At 34.9% G+C, this 12,169-nt stretch overlaps 1 non-coding gene across 1 annotated transcript; it reads left to right on the plus strand.

Annotated features, from left to right (window-relative positions):
• The first annotated feature begins 2,142 nt into the window (after positions 1-2,142).
• On the plus strand, positions 2,143-2,249 carry LOC139873837 (small nucleolar RNA R71). Its single transcript, XR_011767551.1, has one exon. It is a non-coding gene; the product is annotated as a small nucleolar RNA R71 (small nucleolar RNA).
• Positions 2,250-12,169: the final 9,920 nt, after the last annotated feature.

The raw sequence follows: 12,169 nt of genomic DNA on the forward strand, positions 1-12,169 counted from the left end.
GGAATATCAGTTGTTTTCCAAGCAATTGCCTTTTTGTGGGTTTTTAAAATAGACATTAACCTACCCTTTTCGTCATCGGAAAGTTTTGATGAAATTATTACGGGTAATTGTGATGTTCCTTGGAGATAAGCATACTCCAAATGTTCCGGGAGTTCTTTAAGTTCCAAGGTGGGTGGTTCTTCCAAGGAAGATTTTATCCGGAACCTATTACCATCGGTAATTTCTTCAAAAGGTTCATCTTCCCCAGGAATTTCTTCTTCTACGTATTCTTCATCAGTGACTACCTTCAACAGCTTGTCTAACTCTATATCGACATCAAAATCTTCACCTTCACCCATCGGGGTGAAATCTGAGGTGTCGACATTTAATAGTTCTTGTAGTTCCTCCTCAATACAACAATCAATAATGTCTATTTGGAAACATTCGTCATCAGGAGACATAGGGTGTTTCATAGCCTTATCTATGTTTAATATAATTCTATCCTCACCCACACCTAAGCTGAGATTTTTCTCTTTTACGCGCACAATTGCGTCAGCAGTATTTAGAAAGGGACGCCCTAGAATTAGGGGAACCTTACTATCTTCTTCCATTTCAAGAACAACGAAATCAGCAGGAAAGATTAAGTGATTTACTTTAACCGGTAGGTTTTCAGCAATGCCAATAGGATAGTTGTAAGTTCTATCAGCTAATCGTATACACATCCTAGTTGGTTTTAAATCACCTAAGTTCAATTTTAAGTACAAGGAGTGAGGCATAAGGTTAATGTTTGCTCCTAAATCAGCTAATGCATCGTACATTACTGAATCTCCCATCAGACAAGGAATGATGAAACTTCCAGGATCTCCAAGTTTTGGTGGCAAATTTTGCTTTTGTAAAATTGCCGAGCATTCCTCATTAAGGAATGTGGTTGAAACTTCTGCATATTTTCCTTTGTCTGCTATAAGATCCTTGATAAACCTTCCATAATTCGGCATACCCGCAAGAACATCTACAAGCGGTACATTTATACAAATTTGCTTAATCATGTCAGCAAACTTGTTGTATTGTGCTTGTAATTTATCTTTCTTCAAACGTTGCGGATATGGAATCGGAGGTTTGTATACCTTCAATGGTGGTTGATTTTGAGTCTTTGGTGCACTTGTGGTTGGCATCGTATTTTCTTCCACGACAGGTTCATTTTCTTGTGAAACATGAATAGGAGTGAGAGGCTTTGGAATCTCTGGGTTAATGGTTAACCCAGTTCGTGTAGTGATTGAATTAACTTGCGAAATATTACTTGAATTTTGAGTTTCCTTACCCTTAGGGTTTGGTTGCGTGTTGGATGGTAAAGTGCCCGATTTCCTTTCAGCAAGCAATTGGGATATTCTTCCCATATCTCTTTCAAGGTTTTGAATTGACGCTTGATGATTCCTTTGTACTTGCTCGTTTTCTGTTTGGGATTGATGAAGTTGTCTCTTCACTTGCTCATTCGTTTCTGATTGACTTTTGACAAAATTCATCATAACTTCTTCAAAGTTAGATTTCTTCTCTACTGGTTGCGTGTTATGATTTTGTTGTTGATATGGTAATTGAGGTAACGGTTGTTGTTGGAAATTTTGTTGAGGTGGAAATGGAGGTTGGTTTCTATTGAAAAAGCTAGGTGGTCCATTTCTTTGAAAAGCAAAATTCTTCGGGTTTTGATATCCTGGGTTTGCAGGTTGATAATTAGAATTTCCTCCTTGAAAATTTCCTTGTCTTTGATTGGCCATAAAATTAACTTGTGCTACTGAGTTCATTGGCCGATCATTGATATCACAATCTTTCGTGAAATGTGGTTGTCCACAGATTTCACAGCCTACTTGCAATGCTAAAACTGTTGAATTTAGTTTCTCTATTTCTCTTCCAAACTTTTTGAATTGATTCGACAGTAAAGCTATGGTTGTATTATTGTCTTCATTTTCTTCAAGGCTTGCCACCGTCCTTCTAGGTAGTTGATCTCTAGACGGTGTCCATTCAAAAGTATGAACTGACATGTCTTCTAACATGTCATACGCTTGATTTGGTGATTTGTACATAAATACTCCTCCAGCGGAGGAATCTAATATACCACGAGTATGTTCATCAATACCACGATAAAAAGTTTGTACTATTTGCCCTTTTTGCAATCCGTGTTGCGGACAATTTCGTAACATTCTTTTTAATCTTTCCCATGCATCATAAAGAGTTTCGTCCGATTTTTGTTTAAAAGTGGTGATTTCAGTTCTAAGTCTTTCAGCTTTTGCCGGTGGGAAAAATCTGGTAATGAATTTTTCTCTTAATTCATTAAAAGTTGTGATAGAATCAGGTTTTGATGCTTTTAACCATGCTTTTGCGTCTCCGATTAACGAATACGGAAAAGTTCTTAACTTAAATGCATCTGAAGAAACATCTTTGTTTTTGTACAGTTCACATAAATCTTCAAAAGCTTCTAAATGTTCTATCGGATTGTTATTAAGTCTTCCGTCGAATTGGTTTTCACGAACCATGTGCATAAACTGCCCCTTGACTTCCCAGTTTTCAGCCTCAATTTCAGGTCTTCTTATAGATGAAAGAGCGAGAGGGGGAACAGTTTGTCTGGTATTCCACATCGGTAGATCATTTGGATCAGGTGTTACTTTAGCCATTTCTTCTTTAATGACGATGGTTTCTGGTTCAGTTTTGATTTCTGGTTGACCACTAGTGTTTCCTACTTGTTTATCTTTTTTGTTGCTTTTCGGTGTTTTCGGTTTACTAGTACTACCTAATTTTTTTTGTTTTTCTTGTTTTAATCTTTTGTTCAAGTTTCTCTCAGGCTCTAGATTAAGTGCAACGAGTTTAGGATTTCCTGAACGGGTCATACAATTACAAAATTGTATGTAGTCTTGAAGGATTTATTCACTAAGTGTATGAACATTGAACTTTCTTGAAAATGAATTTTCACGAAAGGATCGAATAACTAAAAACGATGATAAAAACCTTTAAACAAACAGATTTTCCTTCTGATTTTGCCCACGTTTCGAATAGCCAAAAGATGCAGCAGAGGGGCAGGATTCGTTTGGTCTCAATATAATTGAGTACTGTTTGGCTCCAATAACCCAGTCCACGTACAAATCCAACTATTACTACGAATCAGAAAAATTATCTATTTATTTAACTGCCAACTTTCCCCGGCAGCGGCGCCAAAAAGTTGATGTAATGAAGATCGTGTCTTTTTATTTTGAACGGATTTAGATTGAATTTATTGCACGAATTGGTTGTAATTATATGGCGTTTTTATGATTTCGGATTGATTTCACTCATATAGGCAACTTTGTCATATCCGTATAGTAATAGTTTATTTGGTAAATCCGGTTCGTTCCACAGGGAGGTTGAGTTTTCAAGGTTTTAATCGCTAAAAGATAAACTAATTAAAAGGGGAATTTTGAATTAGGGTTTACTACTTAATTGAACGGAATTTAAATTTAACTAAAACTAAATAACTAAATTAACGACAATAAAAATACAATTTAAACTAATTTATCAAAATAGAAGAAATAAGGTTTTTCATGGAAATATAGCAAAATAGCAAAAAGTAATTAAAGTTTACGATATGGCAATAAGTGAAATTGAAGAGATTTAAAATAAGGTAAAGTAGTGGCTACTAAAATATGTCCCCTCTGGATTTATGGATTATTTTTAAGTCCGATTATGATGTTTTAATATATATCCTTATATTTAATCTTCCGATTTATAAAGATTTAACTAACTAAAATTAAATCTAACTTTCGTTTCGATCTCGTTCTAGCGAACTAAATTATACCCCGACTATTCAAATTAAGATTTAATCCAGTTTTTACTTTCGTTAAAACCAAAATTATAACGGTCTTACCCTTTTTATAATTACACGATTATATAAATTAAATATTACCCAAACCACCGAATCACACTTCTAAATTGTTGTCAATAATTTGTCCATATGTCCGTCTAGGTCACTGAGGTGTTGAAGCATAATTTATGTAAATTTAATGCACTTTCGTTTATTAATTTAATAAATTATGTGATAGGGGTGAAAATATTAAATTATATAACAATGGGTCGGTGACTAAACTTAATATTAAAAATAGTCAAAGTTACATCATAACATTATAATATGGTTCAATCCATTTGTCCAGAGGTTCTACATTTTAATTACCACTATGAGTATTTAGTTGGACATTATAACGGCGTAAAAATATAAATTATATAAAATGGACATGGTAACAATAATAATAATAATAATAAACGATAACAATAATAAATAATAAATAATGATAATAACGACGATAATAATAAATATTACGATAACAATAATAAATAATAATAATAATGATAGTAATAACAACGATAATAATGATACGCGAAAATAAAGTTGGGACGTGGAGACTTACAGCGAGTTGGAACAGTAAAAAGTGATATAATTAGCGTAGTGGTACCCGGACAGAACTTCGACTAAAAACCCGTAAATTAAACGTTACAATAACCTTATTATTAAAATAAACTTAAATTAAAATTATAATTAAAATTATATATAAGTATTACAGAGGAAAAGAAAATATATCCTATAAAGCTCGAGCAAACTGGCTTTTTATAGATATTTGGCCTGCTACAGTAACCCATGCGATCGCATGGGTTTTATGCCTATTTCCCATGCGATCGCATGGCCGCCAGATCCAGCTCACAATTTTTTTGGATTTTTACTTGTCGACATATTATAAAAATATATATAATATATAAATAATTTATATAATTATTTAAATATTATATTATATTCTTGTGCATAGTTGACTCATAATTTTGGCTCCGATGTCTCGTACATTTACGCCCGGTTTATGTCTCAGTCCCGGTTTCTCGAACGTCTTTTCGTACAATTTAATATCGTGTAATTTACGTTCCGCGACTTGCATTCTTGTCAATCTTTAGACATTTTTCTTCGATAATTTAAACCACTTCGAGTGTAACTTGTACGTTTGAGCATTTTGGACGTTTTCGTCTTTTAAATCTTCATTTTTGAGCGATCTTCGTCTTTCGTCTTCGCACTTATTTATTTAAACAATTACAACTAAAAATAAGGAAATTACAATTAAAAACATTACATTCTGGAATGATATTGCGACTAAATATTTGTTCGTTTGGAGCAATATCACAGATAATATATGTCGGGAGAGAGAAATTAAACTGGGGGATGAAATGTTTAAAATTGATTTAATACCAGTCGAGTTAGGGAGTTTTGATGTAATAATTGGCATGAACTGGTTGAAAAAGGTGAGAGCATAGGTCGTTTGTTACAAAAATGCGATTCGCATTATGCGTGAAAAAGGAAAACCTTTAATGGTGTACGGAGAAAAGAACAACGCGAAATTAAATCTTATTAGTAGTTTGAAGGCGCAAAAACTAATAAGAAAAGTTGTTACGTCATTCTAGCACACATCGAGGAAGTTAAACCTGAAGAAAAGAACATCAGTGATGTTCCAGTCGCAAAAGAATTTCCCAATGTAATTTCGAAAGAATTACCGGGATTACCCCCACATCGATCCGTTGAATTTCAAATAGACCTTGTACCGGGAGCTGCACCAATAGCTCGTGCTCCATACAGACTCGCACCCAGCGAAATGAAGGAACTTCAGAGCCAATTACAAGAACTTTTAGAGCGTGGTTTCATTCGACCAAGCACATCACCGTGGGGAGCTCCTGTTTTGTTTGTCAAGAAGAAGGATGGTACATTTAGGTTGTGTATTGACTACAGAGAGTTGAATAAACTTACCATCAAAAACCGTTATCCACTGTCGAGAATTGACGACTTATTTGATCAACTACAAGGCTCGTCGGTTTATTCGAAAATCGATTTACGTTCTGGATATCATCAAATGCGAGTAAAGGAGGATGATATTCCAAAAACTGCTTTTAGGACGCGTTATGGTCATTACGAGTTTATAGTTATGCCATTTAGATTGACTAACGCACCAGCTGTGTTCATGGACCTTATAAACCGAGTGTGTGGGCCATATCTTGACAAGTTTGTCATTGTTTTCATCGATGACATACTTATTTACTCAAAGAAAGATCAAAAGCACGAAGAACATTTGAGAAAAGTGCTAGAAGTATTGAGGAAAGAAAAACTGTACGCTAAGTTTTCAAAGTGTGCATTTTGGTTGGAAGAAGTTCAATTCCCCGGTCACATAGTGAACAAAGAAGGTATCCAGGTGGACCCGGCAAAGATCGAAACCGTTGAAAAGTGGGAAACCCCAAAAACTCTGAAGCATATACGTCAATTTTTAGGATTGGCTGGTTACTACGGAAGATTCATCCAAGATTTCTCCAAAATAGCAAAACCCTTGACTGCATTAAAGTATAAAGGGAAGAAATTTGAATGGAAGGATGAACAAGAGAAGGCGTTTCAGTTATTGAAGAAAAAGCTAACTACGGCACCTATATTGTCATTGCCTGAAGGGAATGATGATTTTGTGATTTATTGTGACGCATCAAAGCAAGGTCTCGGTTGTGTATTAATGCAACGAACGAAGGTGATTACTTATGCGTCTAGACAATTGAAGATTCACGAGAAAAATTATGCAACTCACGATTTGGAATTGGGTGCTGTTGTTTTTGCATTAAAGACTTGGAGGCATTATTTATATGGGTTCAAAAGTATTATATATACCGACCACAAAAGTCTCCAACATATATTTAATCAGAAGCAACTGAATATGAGACAACACAGGTGGATTGAACTGTTGAATGATTATGATTTTGAGATTCGATACCACCCGGGGAAGGCGAATGTGGTAGCTGAAGCTTTAAGTAGAAAGGACAGAGAACCTATACGGGTAAAAGTTATGAATATAATTATTCGTACTAACCTTACTACTCAAATAAAGGAGGCGCAACAGGGGGTTGTAAAAGAAGGAAAGTTGAAGAATGATGAAATGTCCCGTTCTTATTGATTAAAAACGTTCCATATTAATTGATTTCGTTGCGAGGTTTTGACCTCTATATGAGACGTTTTTCAAAGACTGCATTCATTTTAAAACAAACCATAACCTTTATTTCATCAATAAAGGTTTAAAAGCTTTACGTAGATTATCAAATAATGATAATCTAAAATATCCTGTTTACACACGACCATTACATAATGGTTTACAATACAAATATGTTACAACAAAATAAGTTTCTTGAATGCAGTTTTTACACAATATCATACAAGCATGGACTCTAAATCTTGTCCTTATTTAAGTATGCGACAACGGAAGCTCTTAATAATCACCTGAGAATAAACATGCTTAAAACGTCAACAAAAATGTTGGTGAGTTATAGGTTTTAACCTATATATATATCAAATCGTAACAATAGACCACAAGATTTCATATTTCAATACACATCCCATACATAGAGATAAAAATCATTCATATGGTGAACACCTGGTAACCGACATTAACAAGATGCATATATAAGAATATCCCTATCATTCCGGGATCCTCCATCGGACATGATATAAATTTTGAAGTACTAAAGCATCCGGTACTTTGGATGGGGCTTGTTGGGCCCGATAGATCTATCTTTAGGATTCGCGTATATTAGGGTGTCTGTTCCCTAATTCTTAGATTACCAGACTTAATAATGTAGGCGCCTCACTTTCCATTGAATGCGCTACACTTTCCAATGGTGGGGAGACACTTTTATTGTAGGCGCCGCACTTGTAATTGTAGGCGCCATACTTTCCATTGAAGGCGCCACATTTGAAATGTTCCGTTCTTATTGATTAAAAACGTTCCATATTAATTGATTTCGTTGCGAGGTTTTGACCTCTATATGAGACTTTTTCAAAGACTGCATTCATTTTTAAAACAAACCATAACCTTTATTTCATAAATAAAGGTTTAAAAAGCTTTACGTAGATTATCAAATAATGATAATCTAAAATATCCTGTTTACACACGACCATTACATAATGGTTTACAATACAAATATGTTACATCGAAATCAGTTTCTTGAATGCAGTTTTTACACAATATCATACAAACATGGACTCCAAATCTTGTCCTTATTTTAGTATGCAACAGCGGAAGCTCTTAATATTCACCTGAGAATAAACATGCTTTAAACGTCAACAAAAATGTTGGTGAGTTATAGGTTTAACCTATATATATCAAATCGTAACAATAGACCACAAGATTTCATATTTCAATACACATCCCATACATAGAGATAAAAATCATTCATATGGTGAACACCTGGTAACCGACATTAACAAGATGCATGTATAAGAATATCCCCATCATTCCGGGACACCCTTCGGATATGATATAAATTTCGAAGTACTAAAGCATCCGGTACTTTGGATGGGGTTTGTTAGGCCCAATAGATCTATCTTTAGGATTCGCGTCAATTAGGGTGTCTGTTCCCTAATTCTTAGATTACCAGACTTAATAAAAAGGGGCATATTCGATTTCGATAATTCAACCATAGAATGTAGTTTCACGTACTTGTGTCTATTTTGTAAATCATTTATAAAACCTGCATGTATTCTCATCCCAAAAATATTAGATTTTAAAAGTGGGACTATAACTCACTTTCACAGATTTTTACTTCGTCGAGAAGTAAGACTTGGCCACTGTTGATTCACGAACCTATAACAATATATACATATATATTAAAGTATGTTCAAAATATATTTACAACACTTTTAATATATTTTGATGTTTTAAGTTTATTAAGTCAGCTGTCCTCGTTAGTAACCTACAACTAGTTGTCCACAGTTAGATGTTTGTTGCATACCACATTACAGTAGCCAGAGTGATGTTTGTGGCATCGGTTGCATAAAGGATTTTGTCCTTTGTAACCAAAGCTTGAACCACTACCTGCACCTTGCATGGTTTCTTGTTTCTTAAAAGATTGTTGTTGGTTACCTCGATCATAATTTCCATTCCACTTTCTTTTGTTACCTGATACCTTCACATCAGTATTGGATGCTTTCTTATCCATGATGACCTGATCCATTAGCTCGTTTGCCATGGTTATAGCTTCATGAATTGTCTTAGGTTTCGATGCTGTAACGTTTGCCTTAACCTTTTTGGGCAAACCATCTTTGTACATTTCAATCTTCCGTTCTTCGGTTGGAACCAATTCAGGACATAGCAAAACTAATTCCATGAATCGCTGATTGTAGTTGGTGATTTCAGTACCAACAACCTTCAGGCTTCGTAATTCATCTTCCAATTTCCTAACCTCGTTCCTTGGACAATACTCGTTGATTAACATTGTTTTGAATTCTTCCCAAGGAGTATCATAAGCTACATCTCCTCCTACAGCCTTCACATAATTTTTCCACCACGTGAGTGCACTATCTTGTAAAGTGCACGATGCATACTTGGTCATGTCCTTTTCAACACAACCACTTATTTTAAACACAGTCTCCATCTTTTCTATCCACCGGGTTAAACCGATCGGTCCTTCTGTTCCACTGAATGATGAGGGCTTGCAAGCTTGAAAAGTTTTGTAAGTGCACCCCACACGAGGATTTGGGTTAACTGCAGCACCTCTTGCAGCCTCGACCCATAACATTCTGTCGTTCACTCGCTGATTGATGAGTTCCTGGATTTCTTGTTCCGTCATTCGGTTCAATCGCGCCATATTCTTCTATAAGAATGAAAAGAAAATAATTATTCACATGGAATATTATAGATGTAGTGTATATTTACAGTACATTATAGCTTATTAATAATATGAACCAGGTATTATTATAAAAGCCTTTTCTTCTTATTAGCGTTTTATAATTATATCTAGGGTAGTACCTACCCGTTAATGTCCATACTTAATAGCTTAGTACAGAATCAATTACTACCATCTAAGTAATACTTAACCATGGAAAATTATTGCATTTCACACTTCACTATTTTACATATGCTTATCTTACATCGAACATTAAGCAAACCACACTAATAATATTATACAAAACATTATATGATCCCATGGTTTAATACGACAGCGCATCGTTTGGTCTATTTTCTAGGACGTTTAGGTTCAAAGAATCGCTTAACGCTTATCCTGGCTGTCTGCCTATATTTTGGCTGTGGGGCTGAAGAACTGGATGCCGGGATAGAACGAATAGGAATAGCGGGAATAGGGGTGGTAGTGTCTAGTGGAGTTGGTGCCACATCATCCTTACTAAACTCGGGATTTGAATTTTCTAATTCATTAGCCTTTCGTTTCTTTCCTAGTTCGAACTCGTCTTTTGTAATTTCCTGTATTTCTTCCTCGGGTTCACTTTCCTCCTCGGGTTCACTTTCCTCCTCGGGTTCACTTTCCGGGTTCTCTATAGTCGGTTCATCCGGAATTTGTGAGTCTTCCCCAAAGATATTATTTTCGTCATCGGATAGGTTAATGACTGGAACACCATCTGAAGATTCTGGTTCGGAGTCGCTGAATGTGATGACAAGTTTTGAGCCCGACATCTATCACACAACAACTAACCCATTAGTACTACATAATATTTACATATAAATTTTAACCAACAATGATAAGCAATGGTTTTTAAATCAGACCCAGTCAAAGTCCAGACTTACTAATGTATCCTAACGACTTATCGGTTAGACACACTAATGCAAACCTGGTTCACTAAAACCTGGCTCTGATACCACATGTCATAACCCGTCCTTAACCATAAGAACGTGTTAGATAATGTATGATTTCATTGCGAGGTATTGACCTCTATATGCGACATTTTTAAAAGAACAACTGCATATATTTTACATTACAAACCATAATTCTTATTTTGATACAAGCTTTAGACAAAATAAAGATGATTATCGTTTAGCGATAATCTTAGACTTACAAACTTTACATGTGATGATAACAATACGATTTCTAGCATATTTTACATTACAAATCCTCCGATATGCAGTTTTATTTTTGACACAAATATGCATACTCAAGATCTTGTTTAAATTCAACATGTTGCAGCAGAAGCTTCTAATTATCACCTGAGAATAGACATGTTTAAAACGTCAACATAAAGTTGGTGAGATATAGGTTTAATGCCGGCAGCGATATAAATATAGACCACAAGATTTCATATATAAACATTTTAATAAAAATATTCTAAGTGGTTGAGCACTTGGTAACCATACTTAACATTTAATCACGTCGCATATTCCCTTTATTATGAAATCTTACTACACCGTACCAAGTGTAGTCACAAAACGAAGTACTGTGCAACCGTTGAATACTGGTCGTCCAGTCCGGTTGGGGTTGTCAGGCCCGATAGATCTATCAACAGGATTCGCGTTTACAATACCGCTGTAAATAACAGTTACCAAGCTACAGGGAAGTATGCCAGTGGTACAACTCAACGTAGAATATATTTTTCAGTTACTTGTGTCCATAACGTAAAACATAAAATACATGTATTCTCATCCCGAAATACTTAGAGTTTAAAAGTGGGACTATATACTCACTTTTGTCTTGAAGATATGTAATTTCGACTTGGTCTCCGATTGATATCACGAACCTATCCATATATAGTTTATCAATATATTTCTATTTTAAACAATCGTCACATATATATACTTTTTATACTTTTAATAGTTTTAATAATTTCTTAGTCCGTAGTTAGCAGTCCGATGTTAGTAATTCAATTTTAATGGTTCATTTTTAGGTGTTTAATAAACCCCCAATGAAATAAATAAAAACCCCATCGTATATGTATTGGTCGAGATTAATCTTGACCCACGGTACCGGTGTTGTCAAATGACGTGTTGCGTACATAAAGTACCGGTGTTGTCAAATGACGTGTTGCGTACAATCATGGGATCTTATGATTAATCTTCTCGTATTGTTTACGGGTGATCCTGAACCATATAAAATTAAATTATGAGTACATATATATAAAATATCATGTTATTTTAAAAAGATGTGATTTATTTAATTTTCTCCAATTATTTTCGTAGCTAAACTAGTCTTAGATATCCGATCTCGTTTTGGTCATAGTTTCTTCGTTACAACTCCGTTTTCGTTGATTCAACTTGCCACTTCCTTGGATCGAGTCCCTCTTTAAGACTATGAACTGTAAATACCTTAGTTTGTATTCGAAATCACAGGTCATAGGTCAAACTTTAGTGAAACTTATGGAGTTGATCATTTTCCATCATGTAAACAACCT

This window comes from Rutidosis leptorrhynchoides, chromosome 10 (genome assembly GCF_046630445.1).
Source record: "Rutidosis leptorrhynchoides isolate AG116_Rl617_1_P2 chromosome 10, CSIRO_AGI_Rlap_v1, whole genome shotgun sequence".
NCBI classification, from domain to species: domain Eukaryota; kingdom Viridiplantae; phylum Streptophyta; class Magnoliopsida; order Asterales; family Asteraceae; genus Rutidosis; species Rutidosis leptorrhynchoides.